We start from the raw sequence: 12,951 nt of genomic DNA on the forward strand, positions 1-12,951 counted from the left end.
CAGAATCACCTACAGTGTCCCTATAGATATAATGGAGGCAGAAAGTTCTCAGAGGAAACCTTTGTGGAGTTTTAGCAAAAAGCGATGTGGGAAAAACTCATGCGTTGCTGCCGGTATTTTTCCTGCAGCGCTTTTTTGGTGCAGGACACTGTGTTAAGCCTTACCCTTCGTTCACATCTGCCTTTGGTATTCCGTTCGGGGGAGTCTGCATGGGGATCTCCCCAAACGGAATACCGAATGCAACTGCAAGCGCTGTGCAGTAAAAGCACAAGGACTCCATAGACTATAATGGGGGCCACGCGCTGCCCGCACGAATCATATGGGCAGGAAAGTAGATTGTGAACTACTTTCCTGTCTGCATGATCCCTGCGGCAAGCTGGTGCTATATAAATAAATAATAATAATAATAATAATAATAATAAAAAAGCACAAGGATCCCATTATAGTCTATGGGGTCCGTGTGCTTTCACTGGCACATCACTTGCAGTTGCAATCGCTATTCCATTTGGGGTAGTCCTCATGCGGACTCCCCCGGACGGAATACCAACGCAGATGTGAATGAGGCCTAAGCTTTTACCTTCTGATACTGGGATTCTGAGTATTCGATTAGAAAAATAAGTACTTCCTATATATTTTCCATTTCTTTTGTAGCCATTCTTGGCTTTCGCTAAAAAAAACACAGCAAAATCTGCAACAAAAAAAGCCGTGTTTCTGCAACGTGGAGCCTCAGCCTACGCCTGTCCTTAGCTGAGATTCCTAATCTTGAACTATAAGACCATATTCAAATGATGTTTTGGAACAGCCATCACACTCACAATGCATTTTAAAACCATGAATGTCTATGAATCCATTCACGTGTCGGTTTTTTGGAAGGACCACTTTTCACTGACATCATAAAAACTGACTTGTTCTATCTTTGTCCATTTTGATGGACATAGCTTATACTCATTTGAATAGACCCATAGACACTCATGGGCTGCAAGACAGTCATGTGATGGGCTAGTGATAGTCACAGGCAAGTAATAGTTAGAGATTGGCAAACGTCTCAAGATTTGTTTCAGGTTTGGGTTGCTCGAGTCTAAGATTTATTTCGGGTCAAACAAGTTCGGTATGAATAATACATTAAGGCTAAGGCCCCACTGGGCGGAAACACAGTGTTTTTGGGCATTGCTGCATTCTACAGTACCACCATAGTGAATGCAATTTTGTCTAATCCTAGCCCCACACTGCGGAAACAAACCGCTGTGGAAAAGCTGCATTTTCCAAAAACGTTTGCGTTTTTGAAAAACGCAGCATGTCAATTATAGTTGCGGAAACGCTGAGTTTTACCCTCCATAGATTTCAATGGAGAGTGTGAAAACCACAGCAAAAAAGCAGCATGATAAATGTGTTGCGGAAACTCCGCAGAAATGCCGCGGAAATGCATAAAAATCCGCAGAAAAAAACTCAATGTTTTGCTTGGTTGAGGCTAAGGCCCCACGGGCTGGAAACGCCGCACTAAAGCACTGCGGGAACAACCGCGGCGTGAATGCATTGCGGTTCTTCCTGCAGCGCTTTGAACAGAAAGTTCACAGAGTTTTCCTCCGAGGACTTTCTGTTACAATTGGGAAAGCCGCCGACGTTTCCGTAGATATAATTGACATGCTGCGATTTTCAAAACTGCAACGGTTTTGGAAATTGCAGTGTGTCTGTGCTGCAATTTTTTCTGCGAAGGGGGCATGGGATCTGTATGAATCCCATCCATTTTGCAAGTACTGGAAAATGCCGCAATTTTTCCCGCGGCGTTTCCACTGCTGCCAAATCACGGTGTTTCTGTCCCATGGAGCCCCAGCCTAAATAACAGAGGACCATAATTCCTTAGGAATTTCAACATAGCCTTTCAATTACATTTATTGTACTTAAGCAAAAATCCGATGAAAAACTCAACAGAAAACTGAATGAATTTCCACAGCACAAAACTGAAAAACACAATGAAAACCACACGTACATGTGTTGTTTTTTTTTTCCGCGACAGAAAACGCAGCGTTTTCTCTGCGGTTTTTTATGCTGCGTTTCCGCCCAGTGGGGCCTTAGCCTAAAATGGCTTAAAACTTAGTGTAGTGCACTCTAAGGGCTATGAACCTATATATACAATTTCTAGCTCTCTAAGGCAAACACAGCTGAAATTATGTCAACGTGAACGTGATATATATGTGTATGGAAAAATGGATGGTAAGCAGATGATACAGACTCCTAGTCTAATCATACACTGAACAGACACTTGTTTTTACTATGCATTTTTACATTTAAAACACTCCAAAAAGTATCTTTTTATTGTGTAAAGATGCTTTGGATTGTTATACACATGGCAGTTACGCTGCAAAAATTGTCCTGTTTTGATCATTTGTAAGTACTACAGACTTATTGTCTAGAAGTAAAATTTGTGGCTGTGACCCTAGTTGAAAAGTGATTTTAAAAAAAAAAAAGCCATCAAAATTATCCCTTCATAAGAGCAGAATGCTGCACCAACATTACACTGGTATAGGAAGAAGCAATGGTGGGGTTGTTTGTTTGATTGATTGATTGATTGATTGATTGATTGATTGATTTTTATGCCGAAAAAGTGGAAGGGGCACTACCAACTACAGAATTTGAAGAAAAAAATGTGGCACACTTCATGCCACTTGAAAAGTAAAGAATTGACTACATAAAAGGCCACCAAAATATGTACCTTTGTGGCAGCAGATGCAGCTTCAATGAGTGACAATTGCAAGATTTGAAGAAAAATTTGAGGCACACTATCTGCATGTCAACTGAAAAAAGCTAAAATATCTTCTGAAATGGAAAAGGTTCTGACCCTGAAATCAACACTTGAGAGGCAGAAAGGAACCTGGATTATCCTGATGGTTATCCCTGTAAGAGAGCAAATGCCACATCAGAATCATGTTGGCAGAGTGGCAATTTACTAAATTTGAAGAAAAAATTGGGGCCACTATTAGTGCGTGTCTGGCCTGCTGAAAAAGCTGGACTATTTTCCAAAACATCATCATCATGACTGAGGTAGAAACTTTTCTTGTTCTTCTCACAGAGCAGTTATCCACTCCATTGTGTCTGTGGTTTACTGCAGTAATATACTGTTAAAATTGACGCTCCAGTGTATACAACAGTGCTGCTCATTGTGTGCTTCCCCTTACAACAATGAAATGAAGAAAGGGATTGTAAAAAATGGCTTGTCCTAGCAAACCTGGGGGTAAGAAATGGTCCAATGTGGAGGAACTGGGGGAAGCCAATGGGTCCTGCCTGGTGTTTAAACTGTGCCTGCCCTGCAACCCGTGCTAGCTATTCTTCCATCAATTGGCATAATGCATTGTATTATGTTAAATGGCATGGAAGTGTCTGAACCCAGTAACCATCAGTAACTTGACCAGGTGGGAGATAAATTTGCAGACCAGCCAGATGTCTCGGTGCATATTTCTGGACACATATTTCTTTATCAATGATGACTGACTTTGGCGTGAAGGGGATAAGAAGCAGGCAGATATGATAATGATGATAACAATGTGCTAGGTGTGACCATTGTGGGGAAGGTAGCTCGGTAGAAGCAGTGGTGTGGACCCAACCAGTCAGAGACAGGGACACAAATCTTGCAGCAAAAAAACGATTTATTAAAAAAAAAACAGCAAAAAAAAATAAACCTTTACATCAGGCACAGGATAAGCAAAATAAAATACAGCCTTAACTTCAGGCAAAAAGACAAAACAAAACCTGCTCATCTGAGCGTTTGTTTGAACTAAACAGAAAATACTAAGTGTACATGTAGCTTTCTACCAGCCACATGAATCAACCAAAACAACATTATACCATACACAAAGCTCTCAGTGTCAGGACAGATTCAGCCACTTCCTCTCTTCCCAGGATCTGCCCTGAAGTGCAGGATCTGCAGCCTTTTATGGCCCAGTAACTAGCCTAAGATTAACACCTGGAATACAACTTATTCAAGATCCAGCCTGGACCACACATATGTCAGGAATCTGGGGGAGATATACTGTGACTCTAGCACTCTGCCTGTCACCCTCTCACACCTCCTACAAAGATAATCATCAAAAAAAATGAATAGAACAACTTGGTGTCACTGCCAACTTCATTTTACCAAATATGGTGACGCCATTTCATGTAAGTACAGAGAGAGACCAAATTCCTATACATGTGCCTGCACAACCATTGTTAATTATCTGCTTGCAGATCTTGCACCATATCATCAATGTGTCTTTTGGTAATGTACAAAATAATTGTCATACAGGAGACGATCGTATGTAGCTGCTGCTGCTAAAAACAGTAGCAATGAAAACATGTCTGCTAATGCACCACCACCTGAACTTGCCTTAGATCTATTCCAGGCAAGTTTTCTGGATGTTGGTGCTGTACGTTGGGTGGACTTCTTACTATTGCAGCTGCCACCACCCTCTTCCTGTGATGTCACCCTGTCTCACTGACTTGGTTGTTAGGTCTTATCTGTATCAGAATCATCATTAGATTCAGTAATGTTATCATTTTCCCCACTTTTTTGTGACTCATCAGAGCAATGTGATTTCTTTATGTCCTCCAACTACTAATACATACCTCCCAACCGTCCCGATTTCCGCGGGACATTCACGATTCCGGTGACATGTCCCGCGGTCCTGGTTGGAGGGAGGTATGTCCCGATTTCAACTCAAATCTGAGTCCAGAGGACGCAGATCTGAGTTGAACACATAAGCGGCTGAAGCAAGGAGCTGACACAGGTCAGCTCCTTGCTTCAACACTGCCGCCGGCTGCTGGCTTGTAGATGCGATGTGATGACGTCACATCGCGTCTACAACTGTGCGCCAGTGAGAGAGAGAGAGGCGCGCAGAGTGCAGTGGGGGAACGAGGAGAAGGTAAGTGTAATGTGGAGGTGGAACGTGAAACTGGGGGCAGATGAAGGAGAGGATGGCATGACACTGGGGGCAGAGATGGAGAGGACATGAATCTGGGGGCAGAGATGTGGAGACATGACTCTGGGGGCAGAGATGTGGGGACATGAATCTGGGGGCAGAGATGGAGGGACATGAATCTGGGGGCAGAGATGGAGAGGACATGAATCTGAGGGCAGAGATGGGGGGACATGAATCTGGGGGCAGAGATGGGGGGACATTAATATGGGGGCAGAGATGGGGGACATGAATCTGGGGGCAGAGATGGAGGGGACATGAATCTGGGGGCAGAGATGGAGGGGACATGAATCTGGGGGCAGAGATGGAGAGGACATGAATCTGGGGGCAGAGATTGGGGGACATGAATCTGGGGGCAGAAATGGAGGGGGGACATGAAACTGGGGGCAGATGAAGGGTGTATATGAAACTGGGGGAGAGATAGAGGGGGGACATATAATTTACGGGTGACTGTAGGAGGATTATACTGTGTGCGGGCACATGAAAAATTTATGAGAATGGGTGGAGTCAACACAAAAGTGGGCGGGGCTAAATTTGCAGCGGCGCACATTTTGTTCCTCTTTCGGTTCTTCAAAAGTTGGGAGGTATGCTAATAGATTACCCACTAGTGCCCATTCCACAACTACCAGTAGCATACTCCCTGCCACTACTAAGTCCAACAACACTCATGTATTCCACCTCTACTTCCCCTACATCAGTGGTTCTCAACCTTTCTAATGCTGTGACCCCGCAATACAGTTCCCCATGTTGCGGTCACCCCATTCAGTTTGGAATGTGCATCCATAACGGCGTGCGTTCCAGCTGAATAGCGCTGCTGCAGACAGCAGCATGGCTTCTCAGTGGCTAAAGCCATTGAAAATATGTATTTTCTGATGGCTTTAGGCATACCTCCCAACTTTTTAAGATTAGAAAGAGGGACAAATTTTGCTCCGCCCACTTTTGTATACCCACACTGTGTATTCTTGAGAGGACTAAAAAAAAAAACTTTAAATCACAGATTTTTTTCTTTTTAGATTAGCACACTCATGACCCGAATTCTTGTGATTAAGTTGTGTGGTTTCTGGTGGGGATTTGATCCGGTGTTCTGTGGTCTTTTGGTGGGTTCCTTGCCATGGGACCATCTGTTTGTACATTTGGTATTGGCCTTCGGAGTGTACCTGAGGTTCTTTAGATTGAGCCTCAGGTGTTGGTCGTTACCATTGTCTTATCGGACGCTTCTGGGGCCTGTATAAGGAGGAGGGCTAGCTTCACTTGTTGCCGGTTTTCATTGTATCCAACGTAGAATTTGTGGCTCAGGGAGGAGGAGTGTTTTTTGAAACTATAGCTGTCTTGGAAGTGGTGTGAGTGTTGCCTTGTGTATGAGTCTGGTTTTCCCCTCCACACTTCTACTCTGCCCTGTCCTTCACTTCTGAGTGCCTGTCACTGTCTTGGTGAAATTAGCACTTTGCTGTCACAACAGCAGTTGCTTTGTATTTAATGCTAAATTTATAACTCCAAAAAAGCTCTTAACAAAAGATTGTGTATACAGGTGAAACTTCTCTACAGCACAACAGTTTTGGATAAAATAAGATTATTGGTAATGAAAGGGTTAGCTGTTCTTTCTGCATGTCAGTAATTCTGTATTAGAGCAGGAATGCATCAGTCTCAAGCCACAAAACAGCAGCAAGAGCTATACTCTCACTCCTGTCTATTGATTTATATCACTAATCTGCCTTTGTAATTGCTTGAAAATGACTATTTCCATTCCTTGCAAGCTTGTCAGAATTGTGGTCTATGAGATGGTTCACTCATCCTTCACTATCTCCACCATGATTCAAACTTGTGGTGGTGGGCACTTTAGTTTGTCCGAGCGGAATTGCAGTTTGTCCAATTTCGTTAAAAATGGAACAAATTGTTTGTGATTTGCTAATCTCTAATCTATATATATAAAACTCAAATTCTGCAGTAGTCTGCTCTATACAAATCCACAGTTCTCACCCGATTTGGGTGAAATTTCTCCACCCATAGGAGCAGAAAGTATTACATCTTGTTAGCTTCCCTCCCGTCATGAGATTGGAGCCCCTAAATTTAGGCCCTATACATATAATGGGAAAAAGTGAAAGCGCTGAGGAGGAAACAACAGTTGTGACTGACAGGGACGGATTATAGCGACAGCGCCAAGGAGTCACTGCTAAAGGGGCCGCAACACCACATACAACACACAAACATTTCACAAACACCATATAAACATTACACAGACAGCACACATACACCAACACACAAACACACCACCACACAAATGCCACAACACACCACACAAATACCAGACCACTCTAGACACACACAACACAAACACCACCCCACAGTTGTAATAATTATAATAGTTTATACTTAGAGATGAGCGAACAGTAAAATGTTCGATATTCGATATTCGTTTCGAGTAGCCGCTCAATATACGACTACTCGAATCGAATATTGAATCCTATTATAGTTTATGGGGGAAAATGCTCATTTCAGGGGTAGGCAACATTCGATCAAATTATACTTACCAAGTCCACGAGTGAGGGTCGGACTGGATCCTCCAAGAAGTCTTCTCCGTGCAGCGTCCCCGCGGCATCTTCCGGCTCTGAATTCACTCTGCCAGGCATCGGCAGAGGCTAGAAGATAGCAAAGCACTTTCAAGTTGCCCTTTCCTTAGTTCTCAATGTAATTAAGAAATGACAGTTACCAGGAATAGTGGAGGTCAAAATAAGGTCTGGAAGACCAGAAAAACTTTCAGAGACAGAGATGTAGGATTTCCAGAGTGGAAAATCAGAACCCACGCTTCACTGCAAAAGAGCTTCAGGAAGATTTGCAGACTCTGGCGTTGTGGTACATTGTTCTACTGCTCAGTGATACCTGCACATATATGGCCTTCATGGAAGAGTCATCAGAACAAAACCTCTCCTGTGTTCTCACTGTAAAGTTCAGCGTCAGTCTGCAAAAGAACATCTAAACAAGCCTGATGCATTTTGGAAACAAGTCCTGTGGACCGATGAGGATAAAATAGAACTCTTTGGCCACACTGATCAAAGGTATGTTTGGAGAAAAAAGGGCACAGAATTTTCGGAAAGGAACATGTCTCCAACCAATAAGCATGGGGGTGGATCAATCATACTTTGGGGTTGAGTGGAAGACAATGGCACGGCGAATATTTCACTGGTAGAGGTAAGAATGGAATCAATGAAATTTTAGCAAATTCTTGAAATAAACATAACACCATTTGTAAAAAATCAGAAATCGAAAAGAGGATGACTTCTACAAATGGATAATGATCCTAAACACACATCAAAATCCAACGCAGACTACCTAAAAATGCGCAAGCTGAAAGTTTTACCATGGCTGGCCCTCACAGTCCCCTGATCTGAACATCATTGGAAATCTGTGGCTAGACCTCAAAAGAGCAGTGCATGCAAAATAACCCAGGATACTCACAGAATACTTTTATAAGGAGGAAAGGATGAAAATCCCTTAAACAATAATTGAAAGACTCTTGGATTGCTACAAAATAGCGTTTACAAGATGTGATACTTGCCAAAGGGGGTGCTACAAGGGACTAACAATGCAGAGGGTTAAAACTTTTGCATCAGACCATTTTCATTTTTTGTAATTTTGAAAAAGTACAATATGAAAATATTTTTTCCCCAAAAAATACATTGAGAATGTGTAATATTTAATGTTATGCCTTTTGAACATTTTATTAATTGTTCACAATAATAGTCATTTTGACCAGGGGTATCCATACGTTTGTATGCAACTTGTGGGGAAGGTAGCTTGGTAAAAGCAGTGGTGCGGACCTAAATAGTCAAAGACAAGGACACAAAATATGCAGCAAACTGGTTTATTTATATATATAAAAAAAAAAGGAACATAAATAAACCGTCAGGCACAAAATGAGCAAAACAAAATACAGCCTTAACTTCAGTCAAAAACAAAATAAAATCCTGAGCGACTAACTAAACAGAAATATTAACCTAACTATACGTGTGGCTTACCTCCTGTCACACAAAAAAAGCACAACTTTATCTCACCTGACTCAAGGTAACAGGACAAACTCATACACCTCCATTCACTCCCTGGATCTGCACTGGAGTGCAGAATCTGCAGCCTTTTTCTGGCCCAGTAATGAGCCAAGGACTCACACCTGGAGCTGAGGACTACTCAAGACTCACACTGTGTGACAACCTCTTTCCCTCCACAAGGACATTAACCTCTTCAAGACAGAGCCTAAAAGTACCTAAATGACCAGGCCTCATTTTTCAAATCTGACATGTGTCACTTTATGTGGTAATAACTTTGAGATGCATTAACTTATCATGGTGATTCTGAGAATGTTTTCTCGTGACACATTGTACATCGTGTCAGTGGTACATTTTGGTCAATATGTTTTGTCTTTTATTATGAAAAAATAGGAAATTTGGTGAAATTTTTTTTAAAAAATGCAGTTTTCAAACTTTGAAATTGCATGCCTTTCATGTAGAATGTCATACTACCCAAACTACTTCATAAATTTAATTTACCATATCTCTGCTTTATATTGGCATCAAACTTTAATTGCCCTTTCATTTTTTTCAGATGTTATAAGGCTTAAAAGTCAAGCAGTAATTTTCCAAATTTGTAAGAATCTTTCCAACACACATTTTTCAAGGGACCAGTTCAGTTCTGAAGGGGTCTTGAAAGGCCTCTCTAATAGAAACCCCCATAAATCACCCCATTCTAAAAACTACACTCCTGGAAGAATTCATAACTGCATTTAGGAAGTTTCTTAACCCTTTCAGCATTTCACGGCAATTAAAACAAAATAGAGGTCAAATTTACAATTTACACTAATATATTCATTTAACCCTAGAATTTACACATTCACAACGTGTTAAAGGAGAAAACGCATTCTAAATTCTATTAAGCAATTTCCCCCAAGCATGAAACCGTCCCATGTGAGAAAGTTAAATGATGTATGGGCACACTGTAGGGTCCAGAACAGAAGGAGCGCTATTGGGATTTTGGAGGGCAGATTTTGGTGGAATCTGTTTCAGGCACCATGTCGCATTTGCAGAGCCCCTGAAGTGCCAGAACAGTGGAAATCCCCCAAAATGACACGATTTTGAAAACTAGACCCCTCAAGGAATGTATCCAGGGGTATAGTGAGCACTTTGACCCTATGGGTGTTTCACAGATTTTTTTTTACCATTGAGACATGAAAATTTAAAATTATTTTTTTTCTGATATAATGTCACTTTAGCCCCCAATTTTCCATCTTCAAAAGGGGGTAAAGGAGAAATTGCAACCCACATTTTGCTACACAATTTGTACTGAATGCAACAATACCCCATATGTTCTGGTATACTGATATACGGACACATGGCAGCACTCAGAACGGAAAGAGCGCTAATTGGGTTTTGGAGGCCAGATTTTGCTGGAATCATGATCAAGCACCATGTCCCATTTGCAGTGCCCTCAAGGTGCCCAAATAGTAGAAACCTCCAAATTGTGACCCCATTTTAGAAACTAGACCCCGTGAGTTATTCATTGAGGGGTATAATGAATATTTTGACTCCATAGGTTTTGAAAAAATTTGCGTCAAACAAAAAAAATTCATATTTTTTACACAAAAGTGTCATTTTAAAGGCAGTTTTTTTCCCCATAATGCATGAAAATGAAGAGAAACACCCCAAAATAGATTACCCCATTTCTCTTGTGTTCAAAAATGTACACTTTGTGGCCTTAATCCTATGTACGGATGCACGTTAGGGCCCAAAAAGAAGGGAGCACCAACTGGATTTCAAAGACATAATTTTTGCTTCTAAATGTTTCAGGCCCATTGCGCATTCAAACAAGATTTGCGTTACCAAAACAATTGAAAACCCCCATAAATGACCCCATTTTATAAACTAGACCCCTTAAGGTATTCATTGAGGGGTACAATGAGCATTTTGACCCTATAGCCGTTTCACAGATTTTACTAACCTTGGGATGTGTAGGTTAAAAATTACTAAAATGTCCCTTTATCTCCAAAGTTTTTATTTTCACAAGGGGTTAAAAGAGAAAAAGCCCCCCGCAGTTTGTTACACAATTTCTCCTGAACACGGCAATACCCCATATGTGGCCATAATCTGCAGTATGGGTACTTGGTGGGGCTCAGAATGGAAAGAGCGCTATTTGGGTTTTGGAGAGCAGGTTTTGCTGGAATAGTTTTCAGGTGCCATGTCGCATTTGTTGAGCCCCTAATGTATCAATACAATAGAAACCCCTCAAAAGTGACCCCATTTTAAAAACTACACCCATCAAAGAATATATCAAGGCGTATTATCATTTTGAGCCTAAAAATTCTTCCCAAAAATTAACGTACAAAATGAAAATTGAAATTTTTAAAGAAATCAGCCATTTCGGCGCCCAATACATTGCACCCACTTTGTGTTGTCAGAGACCAGCACTCCTAAAACTATTAAGGAGCCATCCTGAGGGGCAAAAAATTATGTGGGTGTAAACTGCTACTTGGGCACAGAGCAGGGCTCAGAAGGGAAGGAGCACTGCGCTTTTTAGCTTTTGGGGTGCAGATTTAGAGGAACCCTCTGGGCGCCATGTTGTTTTTGTAGAGCCCTGGAGGCAACAGTAAACTGTAATTCCCCAAGAAGTGACCCCATTTTGTAAGGGCATTTTTAGGGTCTCTGCAAATATGATATGGTGTCCAAACACCAACAATCTAAATCTGCACTCCAAATGTACATATCGCTCCTTCACATCTGTGCCCTGCTGTGTACCCAAATGGCGGTTTATGCCCACATGTATGACACTGGTGTACCCCGGATAACGTACGTAATGCCATATGTGGGTAGAATCGGCTGTTTGGGCACAGCCGGGCACAGAAGGGAAGGAGCGCTATTTTGGTTTTTGGAGCACAGTTTGGTTTTAGGACACCATGCCACTTTTGCAAAGCCCCTGAATTGCCAATAAAGTGGAATCCGCAGACATGTCACCGCATTTTGGACACTACCCCACTGATGGGATTTATCCCGGGCACAACAGCTTTTAGAGCGTTCATCTCTGATACAAGTCGGGCACAAAATATTAGGCACTGAAATGACGTATTCCTGGAAAAAATTATTTTTACCTTTCACAATCAGCTTCGTATTCATTTATGGATAATAAGTTATAGCAACACTTGGGGGTTAAAAATGCTCTCTGTACCCCTGGATAAATCCTTCAGGGGTGTAGTTTCCAAAATAAGGTCTCATATCAGGGGATTCCACTTTACGGGCATTTCAGCTCTGCAAAAGTGTCGTGGAATCCAAAACCGCCCGTGCTCCAAAAACCAAACAACCCTTCTGTGTCCGGCTGTGCCCCTATATCAGTTTATACCCACATATGGCATTGCGTACGGTATCCCGGGTACACCAGTGTCATACATGTGTCATACATGTGGAATAAACTGCAGTTTGGGCGCACAGCAGGGCTCAGAAGGGAAGGAGCGCAATGCGGCTTTTGGAGTACAGATTCAGATGTTTGGTATCTGGACGCCATGTCATGTTTGTAGAGCCTGTAAGGTACCAGAAAAGTGGATTCCCCAAAGGAGTGACCCCATTTTGAAAACTGCACCCCTCAAAGAATTTATCAGGGGGTGTAGTGAGTATTAGTATCCCAGACGTGACTGCACAGCGGATGGCAAAGAGGGAATATATAAGCTGTGCAGAGAACATTGCAGACACCAAATTCCCTACTATGTCCCAGGAGCTCCTATAATTGGGGGAGTCACTCTGTGGGTCACTTTGGGGGTCACCTCTGGTGTCTTTTCGCTCATAATCTGTAAATATGGGGTGTCCCCTGATTTACGCTCGCACAGCTTATATATTCCCTTCCTGACGCAGCCAGTTGTGTTCTAATGATTTGGTGATTTGTTTTTTTTTTTGTCTTCACATTACTAGATGCTATAATTTCTATATTTTCCTGGTGACGTGGCCATATAAGGGCTTGTTGTTTGTGGGATGAG

Source organism: Leptodactylus fuscus, chromosome 1 (genome assembly GCF_031893055.1).
Source record: "Leptodactylus fuscus isolate aLepFus1 chromosome 1, aLepFus1.hap2, whole genome shotgun sequence".
NCBI lineage: Eukaryota > Metazoa > Chordata > Amphibia > Anura > Leptodactylidae > Leptodactylus > Leptodactylus fuscus.